This window comes from Carcharhinus amblyrhynchos, chromosome 23, assembly GCF_965287045.1.
Source record: "Carcharhinus amblyrhynchos chromosome 23, sCarAmb.v2.hapA, whole genome shotgun sequence".
Classification (NCBI taxonomy): Eukaryota; Metazoa; Chordata; class Chondrichthyes; order Carcharhiniformes; family Carcharhinidae; genus Carcharhinus; species Carcharhinus amblyrhynchos.
In genome coordinates this window covers 27867371-27890332 of record NC_137346.1, presented here as the reverse complement: position 1 = coordinate 27890332, position 22962 = coordinate 27867371, and the positions used below count along the sequence as shown (strand labels likewise).

Below are 22962 nucleotides of genomic sequence, written 5' to 3'. Positions count from 1 at the left end.
GGAAAATAAATCTCCTGATTCAGTTTTTGTCCTTTGGATTAGCTATTTTGCTTTCTGTTTATACCGATTTATGTAATGTGCTTATTTAATTTGCACATTAAGGTTGTGAATTTGCCGGTGATTCCATGGGTAAGCACAGTAAGAAGTCTCACAACACCAGGTTAAAAGTCAACGTGTTTATTTGGTAGCAAAGGCCACTAGCTTTTGGAGCGCTGCCCCTTCATCAGGTGAGTGGGCGTTCTATTCAGAAACAAGGTGTATAAAGACACAAAAACTCAATTTACAAAATAATGCGAGTCTTTACAGGTAATCAAGTCTTGAAGGTACAGACAATGTGAGTGGAGAGAGCTTTAAGCACAGGTTAAAGAGATGTGTATTGTCTCCAGACAGGACAGTTTGTGAGATTTTGCAAGCCCAGGCAAGTCGTGGGGGTTACAGATAGTGTGACATGAACCCAAGATCCCGGTTGAGGCCATCCTCATGTGTGCAGAACTTAGCTATCAGTCTCTGCTCAGCGACTCTGCGCAATCGTGTGTCGTGAAGGCCACCTAGGGGCATTCCATGGGTTACCACACACCCATACATAAAGCTTTCAGGTGCTGAAATACGTGTAAAACATGAGAAATTAATAGAATAAGAAAAGATCATTTGCTCCATCAAATCTGTTCTTTTCCATAAATCACATACAATCTGCTTCAGATGTATCTGCTGTAATTCCATGATGTCATCAACTCTATCTAATTCATTTGATCTTTACAAAAAGTGTCCTGCAGGTTGAATGAAACTACTGTGCATGAATCTGGCAGACTTTTTCCTTTGCCTTTGAGGTTGGTATTCATTTATTTAAAAACTATTCAGCTCCAGCCTCCAATCCCTTGACTTTCCACCCTGCTATTTCAAGCTGTGTCAGGAAATGCATGAGTGCCTCACTCCACTCCATCTTTCTCCTTCTAATACCAAAACCGTGCTCTTCACTTAAGCCTTACTTTTGCAAAAATCTTTGAGCTGGTGTTCCAGCACCAACTCTGCATTATAAAGGTTGGAATTTCTTCCGAGCGCATGGGAATCTCAGTGGATCTTGTGTGTAAGGTTCATGACCTCTTTAAAGTAAAGTACGGTTTATTGATTAGTCACAAATAGGCTTACATTAACACTGCAATGAAGTTACTGTGAAAATCCCCTAGTCGCCACATTCCGGTGCCGATTCGGGTACACTGAGGGAGGATTTAGCATGGCCAATATACCCAACCAGCACATGTTTTTTGTGTCTCATCTACTGAAGTCTTTGATAATGCAGATCAATAATGATTCAACACTGACTTTAGTCAAGTGAACTGAAGAAAGATGTAATTTTATAATCCTGTTACAGTTCAACACTCCTTTATTATGCTCCAGTCTGAATTGGAGCTGTTGATGAGGGAAAATCAGAGATTAGATTCTCAGAAGAGGGGAGCTGAAATCTCACGAGAAAGACTTTGTAACTTCAGTAATGACTGAGATCTGGATGGGTTGCTGAAACATTTATTGGATCTGTCATTATTGTGCCCGCCATTTAATATGGTAATTTTGGTGAGTTCTACCACAGTTCAGCTGTTAATCCATGATTTCATAGAACTACCATTGCCCCTCAACCATCTCTTACACTTTATTTATGGATTCCTTATATTAATCCATGTTTACCTTATGCTAATTCTGGATATTGGAGTATAAGATAAATGTTTTGCTGCCTTTTGTACAGTAAAATGTTTTCTGTTTGTTTAAAACCATGGAATCCTGTGGCTTTATTCTCTTAGTTAGCAACTGGAATTTCAAATTTGTCTACAAGATAAGTCAATGGTCCCTAACCAGATCATAATAAAATTTAGGGGTCTGGTCTGGGACCATAACCGTCTGAAAAATAAAATATTACTATGTATGATTGGCTAAGATCAAACAAGATATTCTAAAGGTAGGTGTTCATTGATGATCTGCATTCCATGAATAAAGGTTCGAGACCCAGGAAATCAGATCAACTTGACATATTTTATTGTACAGCATACCTGAGAAATACAAGCAAGCGATGCATGTATGCATTTATCAGCAGGAAATTCACAGTGGTCTTGGTGTATAACCAATCTAGGTAAATCCTAACGTGGAGTTTGACTAAGGGTTTCTTGCTGAATAGCTTTTCTTGAAATGCACTGACTTGTGTAGTGTCCTGACTCTGGGATTCTTTGCCTAAAGTTTAGGTTAAAGTTTATTTATCAGTCACAGTAGGCTTCCATTAACACTGCAATGAAGTTACTGTGAAAACTCATACTAACACCACACTTCAGCACCTATTCGGGTGCACTGAAGAAAAATGTAGCATGGCCAATGCACCTAACCAGCACATCTTTAGGACTGTGGGAGGAAACCAGAGGAAACCCACGCAGACATAGAGAGAACGTGCAGACTCTGCACAGACAGTGACCCAAGCCGAGAATCAAACCTGGGTCCCTAGCCCTGTGAAGCAGCAGTGCTAACCACGGTGCCACCATGTCACCCACCTCTTTGCTCTGGTAAGACACGGTCCCAGCATGTCGTGTGGCTCGCTGCTCAAAACAGCAGTGTGAACATTACACAGAAATTACAATACAGGAACAGATCATTTGAGTCAATCAGCCCATATTGTTATTTGTAAGTCATTCCTCTATCTGTGATTTTAACAAAAATATTAATTAACTGGCTATTCATGAATCATTGTAGAACAAAAATATTGTTTTCCCTGGAAGGATTTCAAGCATGAAAATGGAAATATTTGTAGGGACTCCAATACAGTAATTTCCAATCATGTTTTTAAATCCCTTAAGTTTGAAATGTGCAGTGATTTGTTTCTTATAACTTGACTGTTTTCTTTCTCTTGCATGGATTAATACTTACCTCTCCCTAAAAATGCTTCAAGATTAAAATAATAATAATAGCATGAAACAGACTAATTTAAGTTGTGAAACTAAACACTTTGGATCATTGTAAATGTATCGTGTGAAATTTAAATTCACAAATTTTGTAGAGCTTGTTTACCAATGAGAGAAATTTCACATTGCAAATTTATATTATATTCCAACAACTGTTTTTATTTCCATAGTTCAAAAAATAGCAACATGTGCAGGAAAGTACTTTGGCATGAAATGAATCATAACATCGGAATCCAAATGAGCGGCATGGTGGCACAGTGGTTAGCACTGCTGCCTCACAGCGCAAGGGACCCAGTTTTGATTCCCGGCTTGGGTCACTGTCTGTGTGGAGTTTGCATGTTCTCCCTGTGTCTGCATGGGTTTCCTTTGGGTGCTCCGGTTTCCTCCCACAGTCTGAAAAACGTGCAGGTTAGATGGATTGCCCATTAGTGTCAGGGGAAATGGGCCAAATGACTTCCTTCTGCAGGGATTCTCTGAGATGCTGAAAAACTCCAAAGATGATTATTTTCTTCTGACATTCGGATGTGTCTTCAAATTTTGCTGGATTATTTTGTTTCTTCAAGACCATATATCCTATCACTAAATTACAAATGCATCACTATTGCATATCTATGTTTCTGAATTTTGTTCAATTTCCTTGTCTGCAATAAAGTAGATGTTTGTTATTTTGCTCTTGTAAGTGAAGCAGTCACACGCTCCAGTCTCACTGCACTTTCAGTTTAAAATCGTAGAATTCTACAGTGCAGAAACAGGCCATTCCGCCCATCCAGTCGGCACTGATGACAATTCCACCCAGGCCGTATCCCCCATATTTACCCTGCTAATTCCCCTGACACTCGGGGGCAATTTAGCATAGTCAATCCACCTAACCTGCACATCTTTCAGGCTATGGGAGGAAATCGGAGCACCCGGAGGAAACACATGCAGATGTGGGTAGTCGTACAGTGACTCAAGCCAGGAATTGAACCCGAGTCCCTGATGCTGTGAAGCAGCAGTGCTAACCATTGTGCTACCGTGCGTTTGGGAAGAGATTTTTCAGGTGTTGAGGACCAGGAAAATAGTGGCCTAACAGCTATTTTTATTTTTTGTAAGGTTTCCTAGGTTGGTATATATGCACACAAACGGAAGAGATAAAAATCCAGCACTGCATAGTGTACAGCGAGGATAAAGATCCAGCACGTACAGTGCACAGCAGTGATAAAGATTCAGCACTGTACAGTAAACAGCAGTGATAAAGATCCAGCACTGTACAGTGCACAGCAGTGATAAAGATTCAGCAGTGTACAGTAAACAGCAGTGATAAAGATCCAGCACTGTACAGTACACAGCAATAATTATGTCCCAGCAGTGTACAGTGTACGGCAATGATAAAGGTCCAGCACTGTACAGTGTACGGCAGAGATAAAGATCCAGCATTGTACAGTGCAGAGCAGTGATAAAGATCCAGCACTGTATAGTGCACAGCAGTGATAAAGATCCAGCACTGTACAGTGCACAGCAATGATAAAGAGCCAGCACTGTACAGTGTACAGCAATAACAAAGATTCAGCAGTATACAGCACACAGCAGTGATTATGTCCCAGCACTGTACAGTATACAGCAATGATAAAGATTCAGCACTGTACAGTGTACAGCAATGATAAAGATCCAGCAGTGTACGGCACACAGCAATGATTATGTCCCAGCACTGCACAATGAACAGCGATTATAAAGTTTCAGCACTGTACAATGTACAGCAATGATAAAGATCCAGCAGTGTACAGCATACAGCAGTGATTATGTCCCAGCACTGTACAGTATACAGCAATGATAAAGTCTCAGCACCATGAGGATCATTTTTTCCAAAACTATCCTGCCTCACTCTGTCAGAATTTTATAAGGTTCTATGAAATCCCCTCTTACTCTTCTGAACTCCAATGAATATAACCCTAACTGACTCAGTCTCTCCTCATATGACAGACATACCATCCCAGGAATCAGCCTGGTAAACCTTCACCGCACTCTGTCTATAGCAAGGACTTTCTTTCTCAAATAAGGACACCAAAACTGCACACAATACTCCAGGTATGGCCACACCAACACCCTATAGAATTGCAGTAAAACAACCTTATTTCTATACTCAAATCTTCTTGCTATGAAGGCCAACATACCATTTGCCTTTACTGCCTGCAGTGCCTGCACACTTACTTCCAGTGACTGATGCACAAGGACACGAAAGTCTTGCTGAGTATCCACCTCTTCAATTTAGACCCATTCAAATAATAATTAGCCTTCCAATTACTGTTACCAATGTGGATAACCTCACATTTATCCACATTATACTGTATCTGCCATGCATACACCCACACACTCAGCCTGTCCAAATAATGCTGATGCATCTCTACATCCTCCTTGCAGCCTCCACCTCCCACCCAACTTTGTATCATCTGAAAATTTGGAGATAAAATATTCAATTTCCTCTTCCAAATCATTAATACACGTGAACATATGGGGTCCTAGCACAGACCCCTGCAGTACCCCACTAGTCACTGCCTGCCAATCAGAAAAAGACCCATTTATGCCAATTCTTATCAGCTAATCAGCTTTCTATCCACTTCAGGACACCACCCCCAATCCCATGTGCTTTAACTTTACATAAAAGAGGAAGAGAATAGTACAATTAGATGTTGGCCCTTTAGAGGATGGAAATGGTGGGGTAATAATGGGAAACGCAGGGCTGTCTATGTCTTCACAGTAGCAGATAATAATTCTTCACCAAAAACTGCTGTTAATACAATGGAAATTACTATAATGAGGGAGAAGGTACTCAGTAAACTGAAGGCTTTGAAAACAGATAAGTCTCCGGGACTTGATGGCTGACACCATAGAGTGTTAAAGGAGGTGACAGCAGAGATAGTGGATGAATTAGTTATGACATTCCCAAATTCCCTGGATTCCAGAAAGATACCAGTGAACTGGGCGTATCAGGATGTATCGCGGCCAGGTGTCCCTGGAGAGGGAGCATGCAGTGTCCGCGGGCACAGTTGATGCCTTCCGCACCTGCTGGGCACCGCAGGGGCTGAGGTGCGTTATAGACCCCGGCAATCACATTTTGATTTGACATGTTTTAAGTTCCCTTTGTACTTTTGTTTTTGTTCGGGTCGTTCCCCCAACCTTTTGGGGAGCTGCCCCCTTTTTCTTTGTCCGAATGTAATTTAAGTCTGTTTACTTGGTTCAACCCGAAAGACCGACCCAAAAGAACGACCCAAAAGACTTGAGTTTGTCTACTTGGTTTGACCCGAAAGACTTGACCTGAAAGATCCCCCCAGCCCCAGGACTTGATGGCTGACACCATAGAGTGTTGAGCAGAGATAGTGGATGCATTAGTTATGATATTCCAAAATTCCCTGGATTCCAGAAAAATACCAGTGAACTGGGTGTATCGGGATGCCAACCTCCTCGTGAACCTGCTCCTGGGCCTGGCGAGATGCGCCATCAATAGGTCCAGGCAGCAGTCCATCCTGACTGCCTGTCCCTCTACTGCAGCTACGTTCGCAGCCAGGTGTCCCTGGAGAGGGAGCATGCAGTGTCCACGGGCACAGTTGACGCCTTCCACGCCCGCTGGGCACCGCAGGGGCTGGGGTGTGTTATAGACCCTGATAATCACATTTTGATTTAATGTTTTAAGTTTCCTTTGGACTTTGGTTTCTGTTTGGGCCATCCCCCCCTTCCTTTTGGGGAGCTGCCCTTCTTAATTTGTCCCTAAGTTAATTTGAGTTCATTTTACTCGTTGGGTACATGAAAAGAACTACCATTGAACTGGGAACATGCTAATGTGATGCCTTTATTTAAAAAAGGAGAGAGGCAAAAAGTGGGAAATTATAGACCAGTCAGTTTGACCTCTGTAGTGGGGAAATTACTGGAGTCAATCATTAAGGAGGGGGTGACGGAACATCTGGAACATCAAAGCTCAATTCAGCAGTGTCAGCACGGTTTTGTGAATAGGAAATCTCGTTTGGCAAACCTGCTAGAGTTCTTTGAGGATGTAACCAACAAGGTCGATAATAGGGATCCTGTGGATGTGATTATTCTGGATTTCCAGAAGGCATGTGATAAGTTGCCACACAAGAGACTGATCCAGAAGGTTAGGTTCCAACAAGTTGGGGGTAGAGTACTGGCTAGGCTTGAGGATTGGCTGACTGATAGAAAGCAGAGGGTTAGGATAAATGGGTCTGTCTGCAGTTGGTGATCTGTAATCAGAGGGTTCAGTTCTCAGACCACAACTATTTACAACCTACATCAATGAGCTACGAGCCGGGATAGAGTGTAACAAAGCAAAGTTTGCCAATGACATGAAAATACGTAGGAAAGCAGGCTGTGATGAGGAGATATAAAAGTTTACAAATGGATATTGACAGGTTAGGGGAATGGGCCAGAATCTGGCAGATGAAGTTTAATCTAGAAAAATGTGAGGTTTTGTCGGAAAAATAAAACGGCAAATTACTATTTAACTGGGAAACAGACTCAAAAGATGTCTGTGCAGAGGGCTCTGGGTGTCTTTGTGCATGAGTCTCAAAAACTGGGTATGCAGGTGCATAATGTTATAAGGAAGGCAAATGGAACCTTAGCATTTATTGCAAACGGTCCAGAGTATAAAAGTAGAGAAGTGTTGTTACAATTATATAAGGCATTGGTGAGACCGGAGTATTAGAACATAAGAAATAGGAGCAGGAGTAGGCCATCTAGCCCTTCGAGCCTGCCCCGCCATTCAATAAGATCATGGCTGATCTGCCGCTGCTCAGTTCCACTTTCCCGCTTTCTCCCCATAACCCTTAATCCCCTCTCTTATCAAAAACCCATCAACCCGCGTCTTAAAAATATTTAGCGAGGCAGCCTCCACCACTTCAAAGGGCAGAGAATTCCAGAGATTCACCACCCTTTGAGTGAAGAAGTTCCTCCTCAACTCCGTTCTAAACCGCCCCCCTTTTATCTTGAGGCTGTGCCCCCGAGTCCTACTGTCTTTTTTGAGCGGGAAGAGTCTCTCCACCTCTATCCTATCCATCCCATTCATCATCTTATATGTCTCAATGAGATCTCCCCTCATTCTTCTAAACTCTAACGAGTACAAGCCCAGTTTATTCAGCCTCTCCTCATAGCTCAACCCCCTCAACTCCGGTATCAGCCTAGTAAACCTCCTCTGCACTCCCTCCAAGGCCAAAATATCCTTGCGCAGGTGCGGCGCCCAAAACTGCACACAGTACTCCAGCTGCGGCCTCACCAATGCCCTATACAGCTGCAGCAAGACCTCCCTACTTTTATATTCAATCCCCCTCGCTATGAAGGCCAGCATCCCATTCGCCTTCCTGACCACCTGCTGCACCTGCAAGCTGGGTTTTTGCGACTCATGCACAAGAACCCCCCGAGGTCCCTCTGCACCGTCGCCTGCTGCAGTTTTTCGCCCCGTAAGTAATAGTCCTTCCTACCATTCTTCCTACCAAAGTGGACCACCTCACACTTGCCAACATTAAATTCCATTTGCCATTTCCTGGCCCATTCGCCCAGCCTATCTAGATCCTTCTGCAGACTCTCCACACCCTCCGCACAATTTGCTGTTCCCCCAATCTTGGTGTCATCAGCAAATTTCGACACCCTACACTCGGTTCCCTCCTCCAGATCATCTATATAAATGGTAAAAAGCTGAGGCCCCAGCACCGACCCCTGGGGCACTCCACTAGTCACCATCCGCCAATCCGAATAGCACCCGTTGACCCCCACTCTCTGCCTCCTATTTGACTACATTCAATTTTGGTCACCTTCTTTGAGAAAGGATGCGCTGGCACTGGAAACAGTTCAGAAGAGATTCACTATATTGATTCCAGGTTTGAAGGGGCTGTCATATGAGGAACGGTTGAGTAGCTTGGGCTTGCTGGAATACAAAAGAATGAAGGGGGATTTGATTAAGATATATAAAATACTCAATGGGATTGATAAAGTAAATGTTAACCAGAATGTTCCCCCTTCGAGAACAATCTAGGAGTAGAGTAAGAGAGGGGAGGTTCAACACAAGAGATAAGGAGAAACTGCTTCTCACAGAGGGTTGTGAATCTATGGAACTCACTGCCCCAGAGTGCAATGGATGGAGAATCAATCACGAGATTCAAGAAAGAGATGGACAAATATTTGATCAAAAGTAGGATAAAGGGCAAAGGGGAGCAAGTGAAGAAGTGGATTTAGGATGAGATGGAGATCATCCGTGATCATATAGAATGACAGAGCAGGCACAAAGGGTTGAATTGCTTACTCTTGCTCCCACTTCCTATAAAAATGTTGTTTAGACCTTGATATAGACACAGCACTGTACAATGTACAGCAATGATAAAGATCCAGCATAGTACATAGCAATAACTTACACCCAGTAGTGTACATCAATGATACATACATAGCAATGTACTGTGCTGGATCTTTATCATTCCTCCACATTTATCATTCCATATGAGGAATGGTTGAGGATTCTGGGTCTGTATTCGTTGGAGTTTGGAAGGATAAGGTAGGATCTTATTGAAATTTACAGGATACAGTGAGGCCTGGATAAAGTGGACGTGGAAAGGATGTTTCCACTAGTAGTAAAAACTAGAACCAGAGGGCATAATCTCAGGGTAAAGGGACAATCCTTTAGGACACAGATGAGGAGGAACTCCTTCAGCCCAAAAGTGGTGAATCTGAAGAACTCTTGCCTTAGAAGGCTGTGTAGGCCAAGTCATTGAGTGTCATTAAGAAGTAGATAGGTTCTTGATTAATAAGCGGATCAGGGGTTATGGGGAAAAGGCAGGAGAATGGACATGAGAAAAATATCAGCCACGACTGAATGATAGTGCGAACGCCACGGACAGCGTTGCCCGATTCTGCTCCTACGTCTTATGATCTTCAATGACCTGCACCCAATAATGCACATGATGTGAGTATGCCGGCGTAAACACAGTACTCCCAACAATGCACAGCAGAAACACTCAGCCCAACTGCGGCTGCGCGGAAAATTGGGGCGGGGGGAAAAGAATATAGCGCAAAGCAATTTGGTTATTTTATATAAAATTAATTATTATTTTAAAATAATTAATCAGCGGGGCTCGGGCCGGGCCTGGGTCAGTGAAAATTCAAAATAATAAAATACCAGAGCGGAGTGACGCGGTTTGGAGGTGGAATCTGCGCAGCTCCCAGGCCGGTATAAAAAGGCCGTCCTCGGCTATTAGCGCTCTCTTTGCCTGGCAACAGCGGAGGTAAGAGATTGCGTGTGGTGAAGCTCGGCTCGGCCCGGCCCGGTCCACGTGGCGGCCTACCCACAATTAGATACCCCAGGCTCCAGAATCACCGCCCGGCCCTGATACTCACTGAGACGGCGGGGGATTGTTAATCCTGAGGCGGGAGAAATTCATCTGACCCTTTAGAGCCGTTGGTGCCTCGAGCATGGCGTTCATGGCAACGGCTCACGAGGAGGCCGCTCGCGGGGTTGGGAGAGAGGGAGGGGGATTGGTCTCCATGGCGGCGGTGGGAGGGGTGGTTAGTATCGCCACCAGCCGCCCCGGGCACAATGGCGATGGACGCTGCTCTTCCTAAGGCCCCAGGCGCCCTTTTACGTCCGACTCAGCCCCGCACAAGGCCCCCCACTCCCTGCCATTGCTTGGGCGGGGGGGGGGTGGGGCGCTCCTCTGGAGCTGTTTCCTCCCTTTCCACCCCCGGCTACACTAAAATACAGTGAAAAGTCTGACAATACACTAAAATAGGCATTGCTTTCATCGCTGGGCTCTGGCCGTGCCAAAATTGTGGCTTTCAGAGCTTATGGGGACAGGATTCACTGGTGCATCAAGGAGGCTAAATTTTCTGGAGCTGGATTCTGAGATTGGTTATTTCATTCTAGTGATAATTGTTTGGCTAGAAGAATCGTGGAGATGTTTCCCAACCTGTCCTTGGAAGCGTGTTAACTATTCCTAGGCATCAATGAACAAGGGACTGCGCATGTAGAAAGAACAAATTATAGCATTCCAGTCACTAAGCTGATAATTGGCAGGGGTCGAGTGGTGCACCCAGCGTTCTGCATATTTTACCTCCTGTGGCAGAGGATCCAGAATATTTTGCAAGGCGGTGGAAGTGAGTCAGAAGAAAAGTATTTGCTGAATTGCATGTGCTAGTGAGAGGAACTAGGAAGGAGAGTGGTGCTCACCTTGTGGTCTAATGCATGAGCCTGGGTTTCATATTTTTGGGCATTGAAACTGGTTCTGGGAAATATATCCCTTTCAAATTTTTAATTTGCCTCAGAAGCATGCTCTTATCTATTTGCTGTCTTTGCTCCTTCAAGGACAGTCCCTCTCTCCCCTAACCAGTACTGCCACCAAACCCCCTTGTTCTGAATAACTTGTATCCATGAATATTAAACAACCAGCTCAAAAATTTAAGCTATATTCCCAGAGTGCTATCTGTACCTTAGGTTACTAAAAATTATTCACCAATTTGTGTACTTGCATGCTAAACCTGTGTATTCACTGTGATCTGCCCCAATTCCATGTCTAGTACTATCCCAACACATGCATTCTATTGTGCACATTGAGCCTGGAATGAAAAAGTAGCAATTCAAGTCCACAGTATCAACTCCCATCCCCAACCTCTTGGGTGGGCCCTATTTCCAAGCAAACTGGAGATGAGGGTTCTTTTCAGGTTGGAAGCTGATAACCAGTGGGGCTCCACAAGGCTCTATATGTGCTGGGACTGCAGATGTTCACACCATATAGTAATGGCTTGGAGGAAAGAAACATGTGTATTGCCATATTTGCAGATAACAAAATAGGTGGAAAAAACATTTTGCAAATGGAATATAATCTGGGAAATGTGAAGTCAGACTGAAAAGATTGAGTATGTGGACATTAAGAAAGAGGATGTGTTGGAACTTTTGAATTGCATCAAGATAAATAAGTAACCAGGACCAGATGGGATGTACCCCAGGTTACTGTGGGAGGTGGGGAAGAGATTGCAAAGCCTCTGGTGATGATCTTTGTGTTCCTGATAGAGATGGGAGAGATTCCTGAGGATTGCAGATGTGGTTCCTATATTCAAGAAAGGGAACAAGGATAGTGCAGGAAATTGCTGACTGAGTCTAACCTCAGTGGTTGATAAGTTGATGGACAGGATTTATGAACATTTGGAGAAGTTTAGTTTGATCAAAAGTAGTCAGCATGGCTTTGTCAAGGGCAGGTTGTGCCTGATGAGCCTGGTTGAGTTATTTGAAAATGTGACTAAACACATTGACGAAGGAAAAGCAGTGGATATGGTTGATATGGACCTCATGGTAGTTTTTCATATCTGCTGTTTGCGTTTTGATGTTGGGCTCAGAAGGGTGATGAAAGGAGTGAATGTTCCAGTTTAGTGGCTAATGGGCTGTTTTGTTCAGTGTTAAGATTTGTGATTAATCACCTGAATATTAGATAGTTCTTTTGCAATATAATGGGAGTTGTATCTTATTTCAGATTGCTGTGTTTGGAATTCAACCATTTTTAATTCATATGCCTAATCAAGATCAATTTCTGCTCAAGAAACTAAGCTATGGAGATAATCGAGATAAAATGCAGGTGAGATATTTTTGGATTTTGTGATCAGCACTTGAGCATGGTTTTGTCATTTGAGTAGACATTAACCAGGAAACGAGTGCTGAAAGTAAATTCTTTACCATCCATAACTGGTCACAATCCTCCAGTTATGCTACTAACAAGAAGGGACAGATATTGGATTCTCTCCTAAGCATCCAAGTACCATAATTTTATTTTAAATTGGTATTCTAGTATTGCTTGTAATACTTTCCTCTAGTTGAATCCTGGACCTATTTATGATGCTGTTGAATAAGGTTAAGTAAACGTGCTTTATAAAATTCAATGAAATTTTCCCCTTTAATACACAGGTGGAGCTGGAGCAAAATCAACTGGCCTTGTGACAAAATGACAAAAGGTATGAACTTCTCTGTCCTGAAGGGATTACTTTATGTGCAATTTTGACATGAAGGTTATTCAAAAGCAGTAGATGAGGAAGTGAAATATGCTTGTTAAAAGCCATAATCGTTTTGTAATTGTGTAGGTGTCTTCAATGGGTCAAGGCAGCTATGAAATAATTGCACTTGAGGCTTTTTTTAACAGGTAATAAATTGCGCAGCCTTACTGGTTTTGAGTCTCAACTTTATTGCACCAGCTCCTAATCTACAGACACCTGGTGAGGGGAGGGTTGGGATTCTGACCTCCTCGTGAACCTGCTCCTGGGCCTGGCGAAACATGCCATCAACAGGTCCAGGCAGCGGGCGATCGACAGGGCTGTCCGTCCCGACTGCCTGCCCCTCTACCGTGGCTACGTTCGCGGCCAGGTGCCCCTGGAGAGGGAGCACGCAGTGTCTGTGGGCACTGTCAAGGCCTTCCGTGCCCGTTGGGCACCGCAGGGGCTGAGGTGCCTTATAGACCCCAATAATCACATTTTGATTTGACGTGTCTTAAGTTTCCTTTGTACGTTTTGTTTCTGTTCGGGCCGTTCCCCCTCCTTTTGGGGAGCTGCCCCCTTTTTCTTTGTCCAAACGTAATTTAAGTTGGTTTACTTGTTTGACCCACCCAAAAGACCGATCACTATGGGTTTCCCTTGACTTTTAGCTTCTGCCTTAGTTCCTATGGAGATTAATGACTGATGCTTCTGCAGCTAGATGTAATTAAAGTCTAATTTATATTGTATTACAAAATTGTAACTGGCTTGAGCCTGCCTTCCAGCAGTTTGGATTTTTCTTTTACTTTTCTGCAGTTGTGATGAATGCCAAAAAGTTCAACTGCTCTGATTGACAATGAATGACATGGCCTTCTGAACACATCAATGCAAAATCAATAACAAAATTGTGGGCTTCAACTTTGCCATAAATATCTGAACATGTCTAAATACAATCTTCTGTCTCTAGAAATTCCTATGGAGATGGCTTCATGTGGATGTTGTAACTGATCATTCCAGGGCAACTTGACTACTTGGGTGAGTTCTATGTGGATATAGAATCAATTTCTGCAGAAAAAGTCCTGGGGCAACATGCCCCAGGAAAGAATGAAGCATTTCACTCAGTGTGAAGAGTGGACTGTGATCCAGTTAAATGAACAAAGATGGGGGCAGGGCTCATAAAATGGGGTCAAGGGCATTGGATGTACGATGAAGCAGGGCTGTAAGGAATGTGGACTTTGAATATAGTGTCGATGACAAGCAGGTCTTTTGAGGATAGTTGAATGAATGTTAATGTGAGCATCAGTGGCTATGGATAGGATACCTTGGGTGCTTTGTGGCAGGTTCAAGGCAGGTAATGAAACTAGTTGGCAAATTAACAAAGCAGCTGTGTAGGTTAACAGGTGCAGCAGTGGGTAATACTAGACCTGGGTAAAAACAAGGAGCTGATGTGGCCAGCTGTATTCCCTCTATGAAAGGGTGAGATGGCAAGATTTGATGGATGGTTGGTTTAGGATGCTTGGTTGTCTGAAAAGTAGGCATGTTTCCAGCTGATAGTAGTTTGTAGAAACTAAATATGGCTGAGGTTGGCTTAATCTTTGTTCGTGGTGTAGAAATTAGAAAAAAACTGGTGAATATGGCTGATTGTGTTGCTTATATAATGAGTTGAAGTCAAATGTATTTCACAATTAAATTTCTAAATTTTCATGCAAGCCTACTTAAACCTGAAGTCTGCTGGTGTTACTTTCTGCTTGTAGCATTGGCAAATGAGGTCTATCCCAACTGAACCTTAACAATAGATTTATGTTGTTGGAAACGCCTCAAAGAGTAAACCTGTAGTTCTTGCTTTACTCATTGGATTATGCTGTTAAACCAGTGAGATTGAACTACAAAACAATGATTGCTGGGTCTTAAGTTATAACCATGGGTGTTTCAAAAAGGAAAATGGAATGGGATTAATGAATCCAGAGCATTGATTTTGCAGATGTATATCATTTTTAAATGTTTTTCAGGCCTTTCTGCACTGAAGATGAATTTGGCAGAAAGTTCTGCCCACATCAGGTGGATTCTTGCAACAGGTAAGGAGGTTAGAGCTTCCCCAGCCCCTGACCATCCTGTTTAGGAGTAGGCCATTCATCCCCTTGTCTATTCTACCATTCCATAAGATCATGGCTGATCTTATTTTGGCCTCACACTTCCACTGCCTACCCCTCAAGTTTGCCTCCCCATCAGTCCAGAATCTATTTAGCTTGTCTTAATATTCACTGACACTGCCACCACTGCTTTTGCAGGTGGAAGTGAGATGTTCTCTATATTGGAAGTATGTCAGTTTGGCAGATTGCTGTTCCAGAAGCCATTAGAGCTAATAGTGAAAGCTGTAGAATTAAATTGCAGATTGCAGCACTACTTTGAATTCTTGCTGTGCAATAGCATTCTTTTAGCCCAGTGTTCCTCTGGCTGTTTAAAAGAGCTCGTCAATTAGTCCCATTCACCTGCTATTTCCTGATGGCTGCAGCTAATTTGGAGGGTTAATGCTCAAGTGCAGTTCTGTAATGATTATTCTTTCTGTTCAACTGCTATGTGACAATCAATGAACATAAATCATTTTCTGAACAGGACTGTATTTGTATCAGCTGAGGTAGTAAAAGTTTTTAATGCTTTAAGCTCAGGTGTGCATCTTGGATATAATGATTTCTCTTTCTATATAAAGATGTCAAGACTACTTGGGAGTAAATCACTACCTTTCACCAAGGTATGTAGTTTGTTCTTGATGGCACACTGGAAAGATGTCCTATGTAGAATTGCGTATCCTGAATATAAGTGATAATATTTAGTTTCAAATTTTAGGCAAATAAAAAGTGCAGTAGTTTGATCAACAATAGTATTTGATAGTGATTTCTGACCAGATTTAGATTAATAGCTAATGTTGGATGCAATTGGCAGTGTTTCGGAAATTAATATTGCTAATCTTGTGTCTAATCGCACTAGCATATCTGCATCCAACAGCACCTCCTGTTGGATGTTCTATCAGTGCAATATTAATTCAGTTTGGCATCGTTGGTTAGCTTGCTGATCATGCTTGTTAACCTGGTAATATTGCTGATACATGTGCTGCACTGCACATTAAACCAATAAAAGGCAACCTAGAACCATTGACTCACTAATATTTTCACTCCTAGGTGCATCAGCTTGAAGCTGCAGGGATCACTGCACTGAAATTGTAAACAGGTATGACAGTTCATGGGGGAATATAGCCTCTATACAATGAACATTTTTTACTCTGACTGAAATAGTTAGCTGCATTGTGGAGCTCAGCAGTGAAGTTAAAATGTATTAACTTCAGTTGGTAAATACTAATTGTAATGTTTGGCATAGTTGGTCACATACCAAGGCAACCAGAGTTCCTGTATCTGGTCTGCTGTGGCGATGACCATAAAGTAAAAGACCATCCCAGCTGATTGTAGTTGCCACTGGTAACACAATTGGCTGGGAACATGGAAAACTAAGCCAAAATAATCAGACTTGCTGAATAACCCCAAATGAAGACACTACCAACAAGATTCCACATTTTTGTAGCTTTAAATTCAGTTTGGATCAGAATCTACATTCTTAACATGGATAGGCAAATAGTTTTTACAAACTAAATGGTATGGAATAACAAATGTAACCAGACCATCTCAATTATGTGTATTCATAGCATTTGTGATGTCTTTCCAGTTCTGCCTGTAGAATGCAGGATCTCTTAGCTCTGCTGTCTTGGGTCTGTTTTCATGCAACTGACTGCAAAACCTCTCATTGATGCAAAGTTGCTAAGGTCAAGTTGCTGCTTGAGTTAGGTGGGATCAGACTGGAGAATTTATATATTTAGCAAGCTGTCAGCACAAGGCAGCATGTCTTGCATTAGTGTTTACTAACTTGTGCATAATTTCACTTTGGTTCTTTAGGTTATAATACTACAAGATTGCTGATTGACCTTGTGAAAACATTAAGTGGCCTCAAATTAGCCATTGTTCAGGTATGTTTAGGAATTTCACAGCTAGTTGAAATATACAAATAGTACTTGTCCTTGCAGATAGATGGACCATTTCTGTACTGTTTGCCAGTGAAAGTAGGTTCAGTGCTGGTCATTTCAAAGAGAGTCTTTTGGCAAAAATCCAACAACTCTTAACGCAATGACCAAGAGTATAATCCTGTGCTTAGTTACTGCAAGACCATATCTTGCAGTCTATGCTCATAGGGCACATTTATAAAACTTCCAAGCCAAAGATAGAATTTATTAGCCTGAAAAAGCAGATTTTAAGCCATTTGTATTCTGCAGTCCAATAGTTGCTGACAGGTCTGACACTGGAGGGGAGTGGGTTGCTGGCACATGTTCTTGGCCAGTTTGCTTAGCTCCTCATGGTTGCAATGTGTATAAATTAGTCCTTTTTTAAAGACATCCACTCAGACTCTTAAGGTGGGCAATAAATGCTGGCCTTGCCAAAGATGTGAGCATCACAGTTGAAAAGAATTGGTATGCAAAACCTACTCAAGTTCCTGAAAAAATGTGGTGCTATAAGTGATAATTGATGTTTCCTATTTAGAAATATACTCATGGGGACTGCACCAAAATTTGTCATCCAAATGCAAAAAGGACAATTTATGATATCTACTTGGTGTTGAATTCTTGGTCTTCCCTGGAAACTTGAATCTTGCTATTTATTCTCCTTTTTAGGAAACATTGGAATCACAGAATAGACAGCTGAACTGGAAGATAGCAGATCAAGCACAGCTTGCCTTTTAATGTTTTGCATTTTGTTTCAACTGACTGTGCAAACTGAATTTCTGGCTTTATAATGCATCAGGATTATCAAAGGAAATCTGAATTGCATCTTTAGTTCAGTAAAGCTATGAATATTGTACTAATGTGTATTCATTGTGCACTTCAGTGCTGCATAATAAAGGAATTAATCAAGACTGTATTGTCATCTTAATTTGTGTATATCTACTAACAAGTGCAAAATTTGAGAACTGCAGGGAGATGCACTCATGTGCAGAATGGGTATCCAAAGTCCAGGTCTCAACAGTCATTTGAAGAATCTGAATTTTTTTGAGCAGGCAATTTACATTCTAGTTGAAGATACAAGAACAAAAGTGGATCAGATCTAGAGTAAGATGCCAGATGCTGTCAAATCAGGGTGGATGACTCAATGGAATTTTGAGTGGTGTTCTTTGCATCCTTGCTCAAGTCCCATTCAAGGGATGAATGAGGATTGTGGGAGTAGTGATAGTAGCTGTGAGAAGGGGCTAACTGAACTAGTCGAGTAACTCGAGTGTGAAATCAGTCTGAATTGCAATTTGTGTGGACAGTTTGTATCATAAGACTCTTCCAATTAAGATGTTGCTTATAAGGATTCACTTTCTATAGTGATAGATTTATGGAAATTGGTCAGAAGGCAGCAGTTTTGGATGACCTCCAATTTCTTTTCCAGGAGGGGCAAATGAACAACAGTTACAGAATATCCAAATCAGACAGAACTTGATAAACTTGGCCCTCTAGACCAATGTCTGGCTAGAGTTAGCATATAGCTTATCTTGGCATGAGCAACCAGGGCAAGTTGTACCCCATTTGGCTTTCAGTTATTGGCCAAATGAGGTGAGATTGTCATGGGTCAGCCCCTAGAAATGAATGTAGAATCCCTACAATACAAAAGGCCATTCTGTCCATTGTTTGCAGTGACCACCATCTCACCCAGGCTCTTTCCTGTCCTGACATTGGCAAATTAGGTTGATGGGTTAATTTAGCATAGCCGATCTTTGGATTGGGAGGAAACCCACTCAGACATGGAGTGCAAATGAGTGACCTGAGGCCGGAGTCAAACCTGGAACTCAGGCCACAGCTGCTGAGATGGCAGTGGTAGCCACTGCTTCAATCAGTACTTGATTCAAAATTTTTAATCACAGTAAGGTTTGCATTTCCAGCACAATGAAGTTACTGTGGAAATTCCTCTAGTACCTGTTTGGGTCAATGCACCTAACCACACATCTTTCAGACTGGGAGGAATCCTACAGACATGGGGAGAATGTGCACACTAGTAACTGAACCTGGTGCTATGGGGCAGCAATGTTAGCCACTATGCTGCCCTATAGTTCTAATGAAGCAAGAGTTGAAAGATGTTGCAAGTGATGCCACAAATGTGGAACCAGGCAAGAGCCATTCATCTGCTGAATGACCAGATTTTCCACCACTCAGGATGAGAAGGGATAAGTTTACCTTGCCATGTTTGCATCAAAATGCTAAGAGATTCCATAGAGTTAATTCAAAAATTAGCTTTGATTATCAAATGTTTTAACATGCTATACACAAAATATACTGTTCATAGGAAAGGAGTTTGTGCATAGTGTTTGTTACAGCTAGGGTGTAGGAAAAGATCAACCTAATGTAAGGTAAATCCAGTCAAAAGTTTGACAGCAGCAGGGAAGAAGCTGTTCTTGGGCTGGTGTGTGACCTCAGACTTTCATCTTCTGCCTTTTGGGGAAAAAGATAGAGAAAATGCCTGGGGTGTGTGGGGTCCTTAATTATGCAGGCTGCTTTGCTGAGGCAATGGGAAGTGTAGCCAATGGACAGGAGGCTGGTTTGGATGATTGATTGGGCTACATTCATGACCTTTTGTAGTTCCTTGCATCTTGGGCAGAGCAGGAGCCATACCAAGCTGTGATAAAGCAGAAAGAATGCTTTCTATGGTGCATCTGTAAAAGTTGGTGAGTTGTAGCTGACATCCCAAATTTCCTTAGTCTCCTGAGAGAGGCTTTGGTGACCTTTCTCAACTATAGTGGCAGCATAGTGGACCAGGACAAATTGTTGGTGACCAGGACACTGGAAAAACTTGAAGCCCTTTCTACTTCATCCACATGGACAGGGACATATTTTACGCTTCCTGAAGTCGATGATCTCCTTTGTTTTGTTGACATCAAGGGAGAGATTATTGTTGCCTCACCAGATTCTCCATCTCATTCCTGTACTGTCTCATCATTGTTTAAGATCCAATCCACTACAGTGGTGTCATCAGCATACTTGAAAATTGAATTGGAGGGGAATTTGGCTGCACAGTCATAGGTGTATAAGGAGTATAGTAGGGGGCTGAGAACACAGCCTTGTGGGGCACCGGTGTTGAGGATGATTGCTGAGGAGGTGGTGTTGCCTATCCAGATTGTGGTCTGAGAGTTAGGAAGTTCAGGATCCAGTCGCAGAGGGAGGTGCCAAGGCCCAGGCCACAGTTTAGAGATGCGTTTTTTGGGAATAATTGTGTTGAAGGCTGAACTGTAGTCAATAAATAGAAGTCTGACATCGGTGTCCTTGTTATCTCGGTGTTCCAGGGTTGAGTGCAGGGCCAGGGAAATGGCATCTGCTTTGGACCCGTTGTGGCAGTTGGCAAACCGTAATGGACCCGGTAGACCAGGGGTGCTGGAATTGATTCGTGCTATAACTAATCTTTCAAAGCACTTCATAATGATGGATGTCAGAACCACTGACACGCTGCTTGGTTTTTCTTAGGTCCTGGGCTGATGCTTGTCTTCTTGAAGCAGATAAGGACCTTAGATTGTTGTAAAGAGAGGTTGAAGATGTCTGTGAATACCTCCGCCAGCTGATTCAGATAGGATCTGTTTCTCTCCACAGATACTGCCAAACATGCTGGGTTTTTCCAGTATGTTCAGTTACTCCTAAAATCCACTGAACATTAATGGCGTTGGTGTAGTGGAAACCTAATTCGTTGTATCCTGGGAAGTATTTGAAACAACATATGCAATGATTTTGGAGAGGAAAGGGAGGCTGGAGTTGGGGTAGTAGTTTGCAAGGACAGAGTTGTCAGCAAAAGCTTTTAACTATCCAGAAACCTGTGACTGATGTAAGTCTGTGGTGGTATAGCTTAAAATTTGCTAGGATTTGCTCAGCTGTTCCACCTTTACGTTACTGTCAATAATATGAGCATCGTTCCTTGAGATTCAGAATTGGTCCCTTCCAGGCTGGAGGGTGGATGGGGAAGCTAGGATTGAAACTTGTGTTAATTCAGGTGCTAGGACTGGTCTCAGTTTGGGACTGAGCATCACCCTTTAGAATTGACAGACTAAATTCCCACTCAGAAAAGGCCAATTGTCCTCAAAGAAATTCAACATATAGCTGGTGATTGCACTGTCCAGCAGCACAAATTGCTGTCAAAAACTTCTCAACAATGAAAAACATCAAAACGCAATCAAGATCACACAGACAGATGTCCATAATGTCCACTGCAATGTTACAACAAGTGCTTGTGGGCAGGCATGAACTACTTGTGGAAGTAAGAACAATGCCAGTTAGCTCACTAAATTAGTGCTCAATGTGATGAGGGAATAAGCTAATTAACTAGACTTCTCATTTGAAGAATGTTCATAAAAATGCACCTTTTCTGTTTTAATTAATAACTAGATGAATTCCTAATGCCTTCCCAAAATTTGTTTACAGATCCTGGGAGTTAGAAAAAGAAGTTGAAATGTGGACCCTGTTTTGGAGGTAATTTGGCAGGTGGACCTGTGGAAGGGTGGGGTCTAGTTGCAGCCAATCAAAAGGCCTCGATCTTAGTGGCAAAGAAGTTCATGAGTCCTAAACAGACTAAAGAGCAGGTCCTCACTAGGGCTTATATGTGACCCAGCCAGATCCGGTGGAAGGGGTCATTGCTGAGGGATTGTCGAGGGTGAGCCAGGTAATTGTTCTATTGAGAACTAAGGCATAAAAGCTGGAGATGAGAGTAAGGTTGAGTGAATCGAGGACTGCAGAAATATTGTAGCATAACGGCTGGCTGACTTAGCATAGCAGTTGCCTAATCTCTTCCCCTTGGTCGTGACTCAGCATTGCCTAATCTCTCTCTGTCAGTGAATGAACTTGAACCTGGATGCATAGAAACAAGGATAGATAGTCCCTTTGCCTGTTCCACCGTTCAGAGGTGTCATGTCTGATTCCATATCTAATGGGTGGCAAAGTGGCTATCACTGCTGCCTCACAGCACCAGGGACCTGGGTTCGATTCCTGCCTTGTGTGGAATTTGCACATTCTCCCCATGTCAGTGTGGGTTTCCTCCCACAGTCCAAAGATGCGAGGGTTAGGTGGATTGGCCTTGCTAAATTGTCCCCTACTGTCAGGGGGACTAGCTAGGGTAAATGAATGGGTTTAGGAATAGGGTGTGGGTGAGATTGTGATCGGTGCAGACTCGATGTGCTGAATGGCCTCTTTCTGAACTGTAGGATTCTATGATTCTAACTCCATATGCTCACTTTTGCTGCATGTCCCTTTCATATCTTATCTATCAATCTTGGATTTAAAATAAATCATTTGTCTACAGTTGCCATTGCAGAAGGAGTTCCATGTTTGTGCCAACCTTTGTCTATGGAGGTGTTTCCTACTTTTATGTCTGAAAGGTCTGGCTTTAATTTTAAGCCACCATTCAGCAGATATAGGGTGGAATTCTCCCCAAAAATGACCATAATAACAACGATAAGGGAACGATCTGTGCTAGTCTCTTGGGTGCAATCCATACTACATTCCTCCCACTCCCGGTCACTTTTTGTGGAGAGATGGGATTTTGCGTTGGTCGGTGATGGGGAGGGCAGGGTTTAGCGGGCAAGCCCAGCTTCTGAACACTTGGGTGCTGTTCACAAGGGCACCCCAATTTCACAGTGCACTAGGAGGCCCCCTCCCCTCCCCTCCACACACCCTCCTCTTTCCCCCCGCCCCCCCAACCAAGACATCAAGAACCGCCCCATCTCCCTGCTCTCATCGGCAGCATGTTTGCTGGTAGTGTCAACTGTGGCTCAGTTTGTACCACTCTCACCTCTGACTCACAAGATTCCGGTTTAAGTTCCACTCCACCTTGGGCACAAAAGATTATGTTACTGACTTTGGGATAAGGTGCTAATCTGAGGCACCATCTGCGCTCTTCAATGGATGTAAATTATTCCACAGAAGAGCAGAGCAGCTGTCACAGATCTTGCCAATATTTATCCCTCAATCTATTTAAGGCTCTGGTCAGATCCCATTTGG

At 42.8% G+C, this 22962-nt stretch overlaps 1 long non-coding RNA gene and 2 other non-coding genes across 3 annotated transcripts; all 3 read left to right on the top strand.

The window, feature by feature from the left end:
* The first annotated feature begins 10129 nt into the window (after positions 1–10129).
* LOC145357529 (uncharacterized) lies at positions 10130–17867 on the top strand. The gene is made up of 9 exons (XR_013889310.1): positions 10130–10189; positions 12428–12529; positions 12856–12902; positions 13882–13949; positions 14924–14989; positions 15622–15663; positions 16091–16139; positions 16856–16926; positions 17626–17867. It is a non-coding gene; the product is annotated as an uncharacterized LOC145357529 (long non-coding RNA).
* Positions 14677–14810, top strand: LOC145357634 (small nucleolar RNA SNORA18). The gene has a single exon (XR_013889327.1). It is a non-coding gene; the product is annotated as a small nucleolar RNA SNORA18 (small nucleolar RNA).
* Positions 15892–16021, top strand: LOC145357631 (small nucleolar RNA SNORA8). The gene has a single exon (XR_013889324.1). It is a non-coding gene; the product is annotated as a small nucleolar RNA SNORA8 (small nucleolar RNA).
* Positions 17868–22962: the final 5095 nt, after the last annotated feature.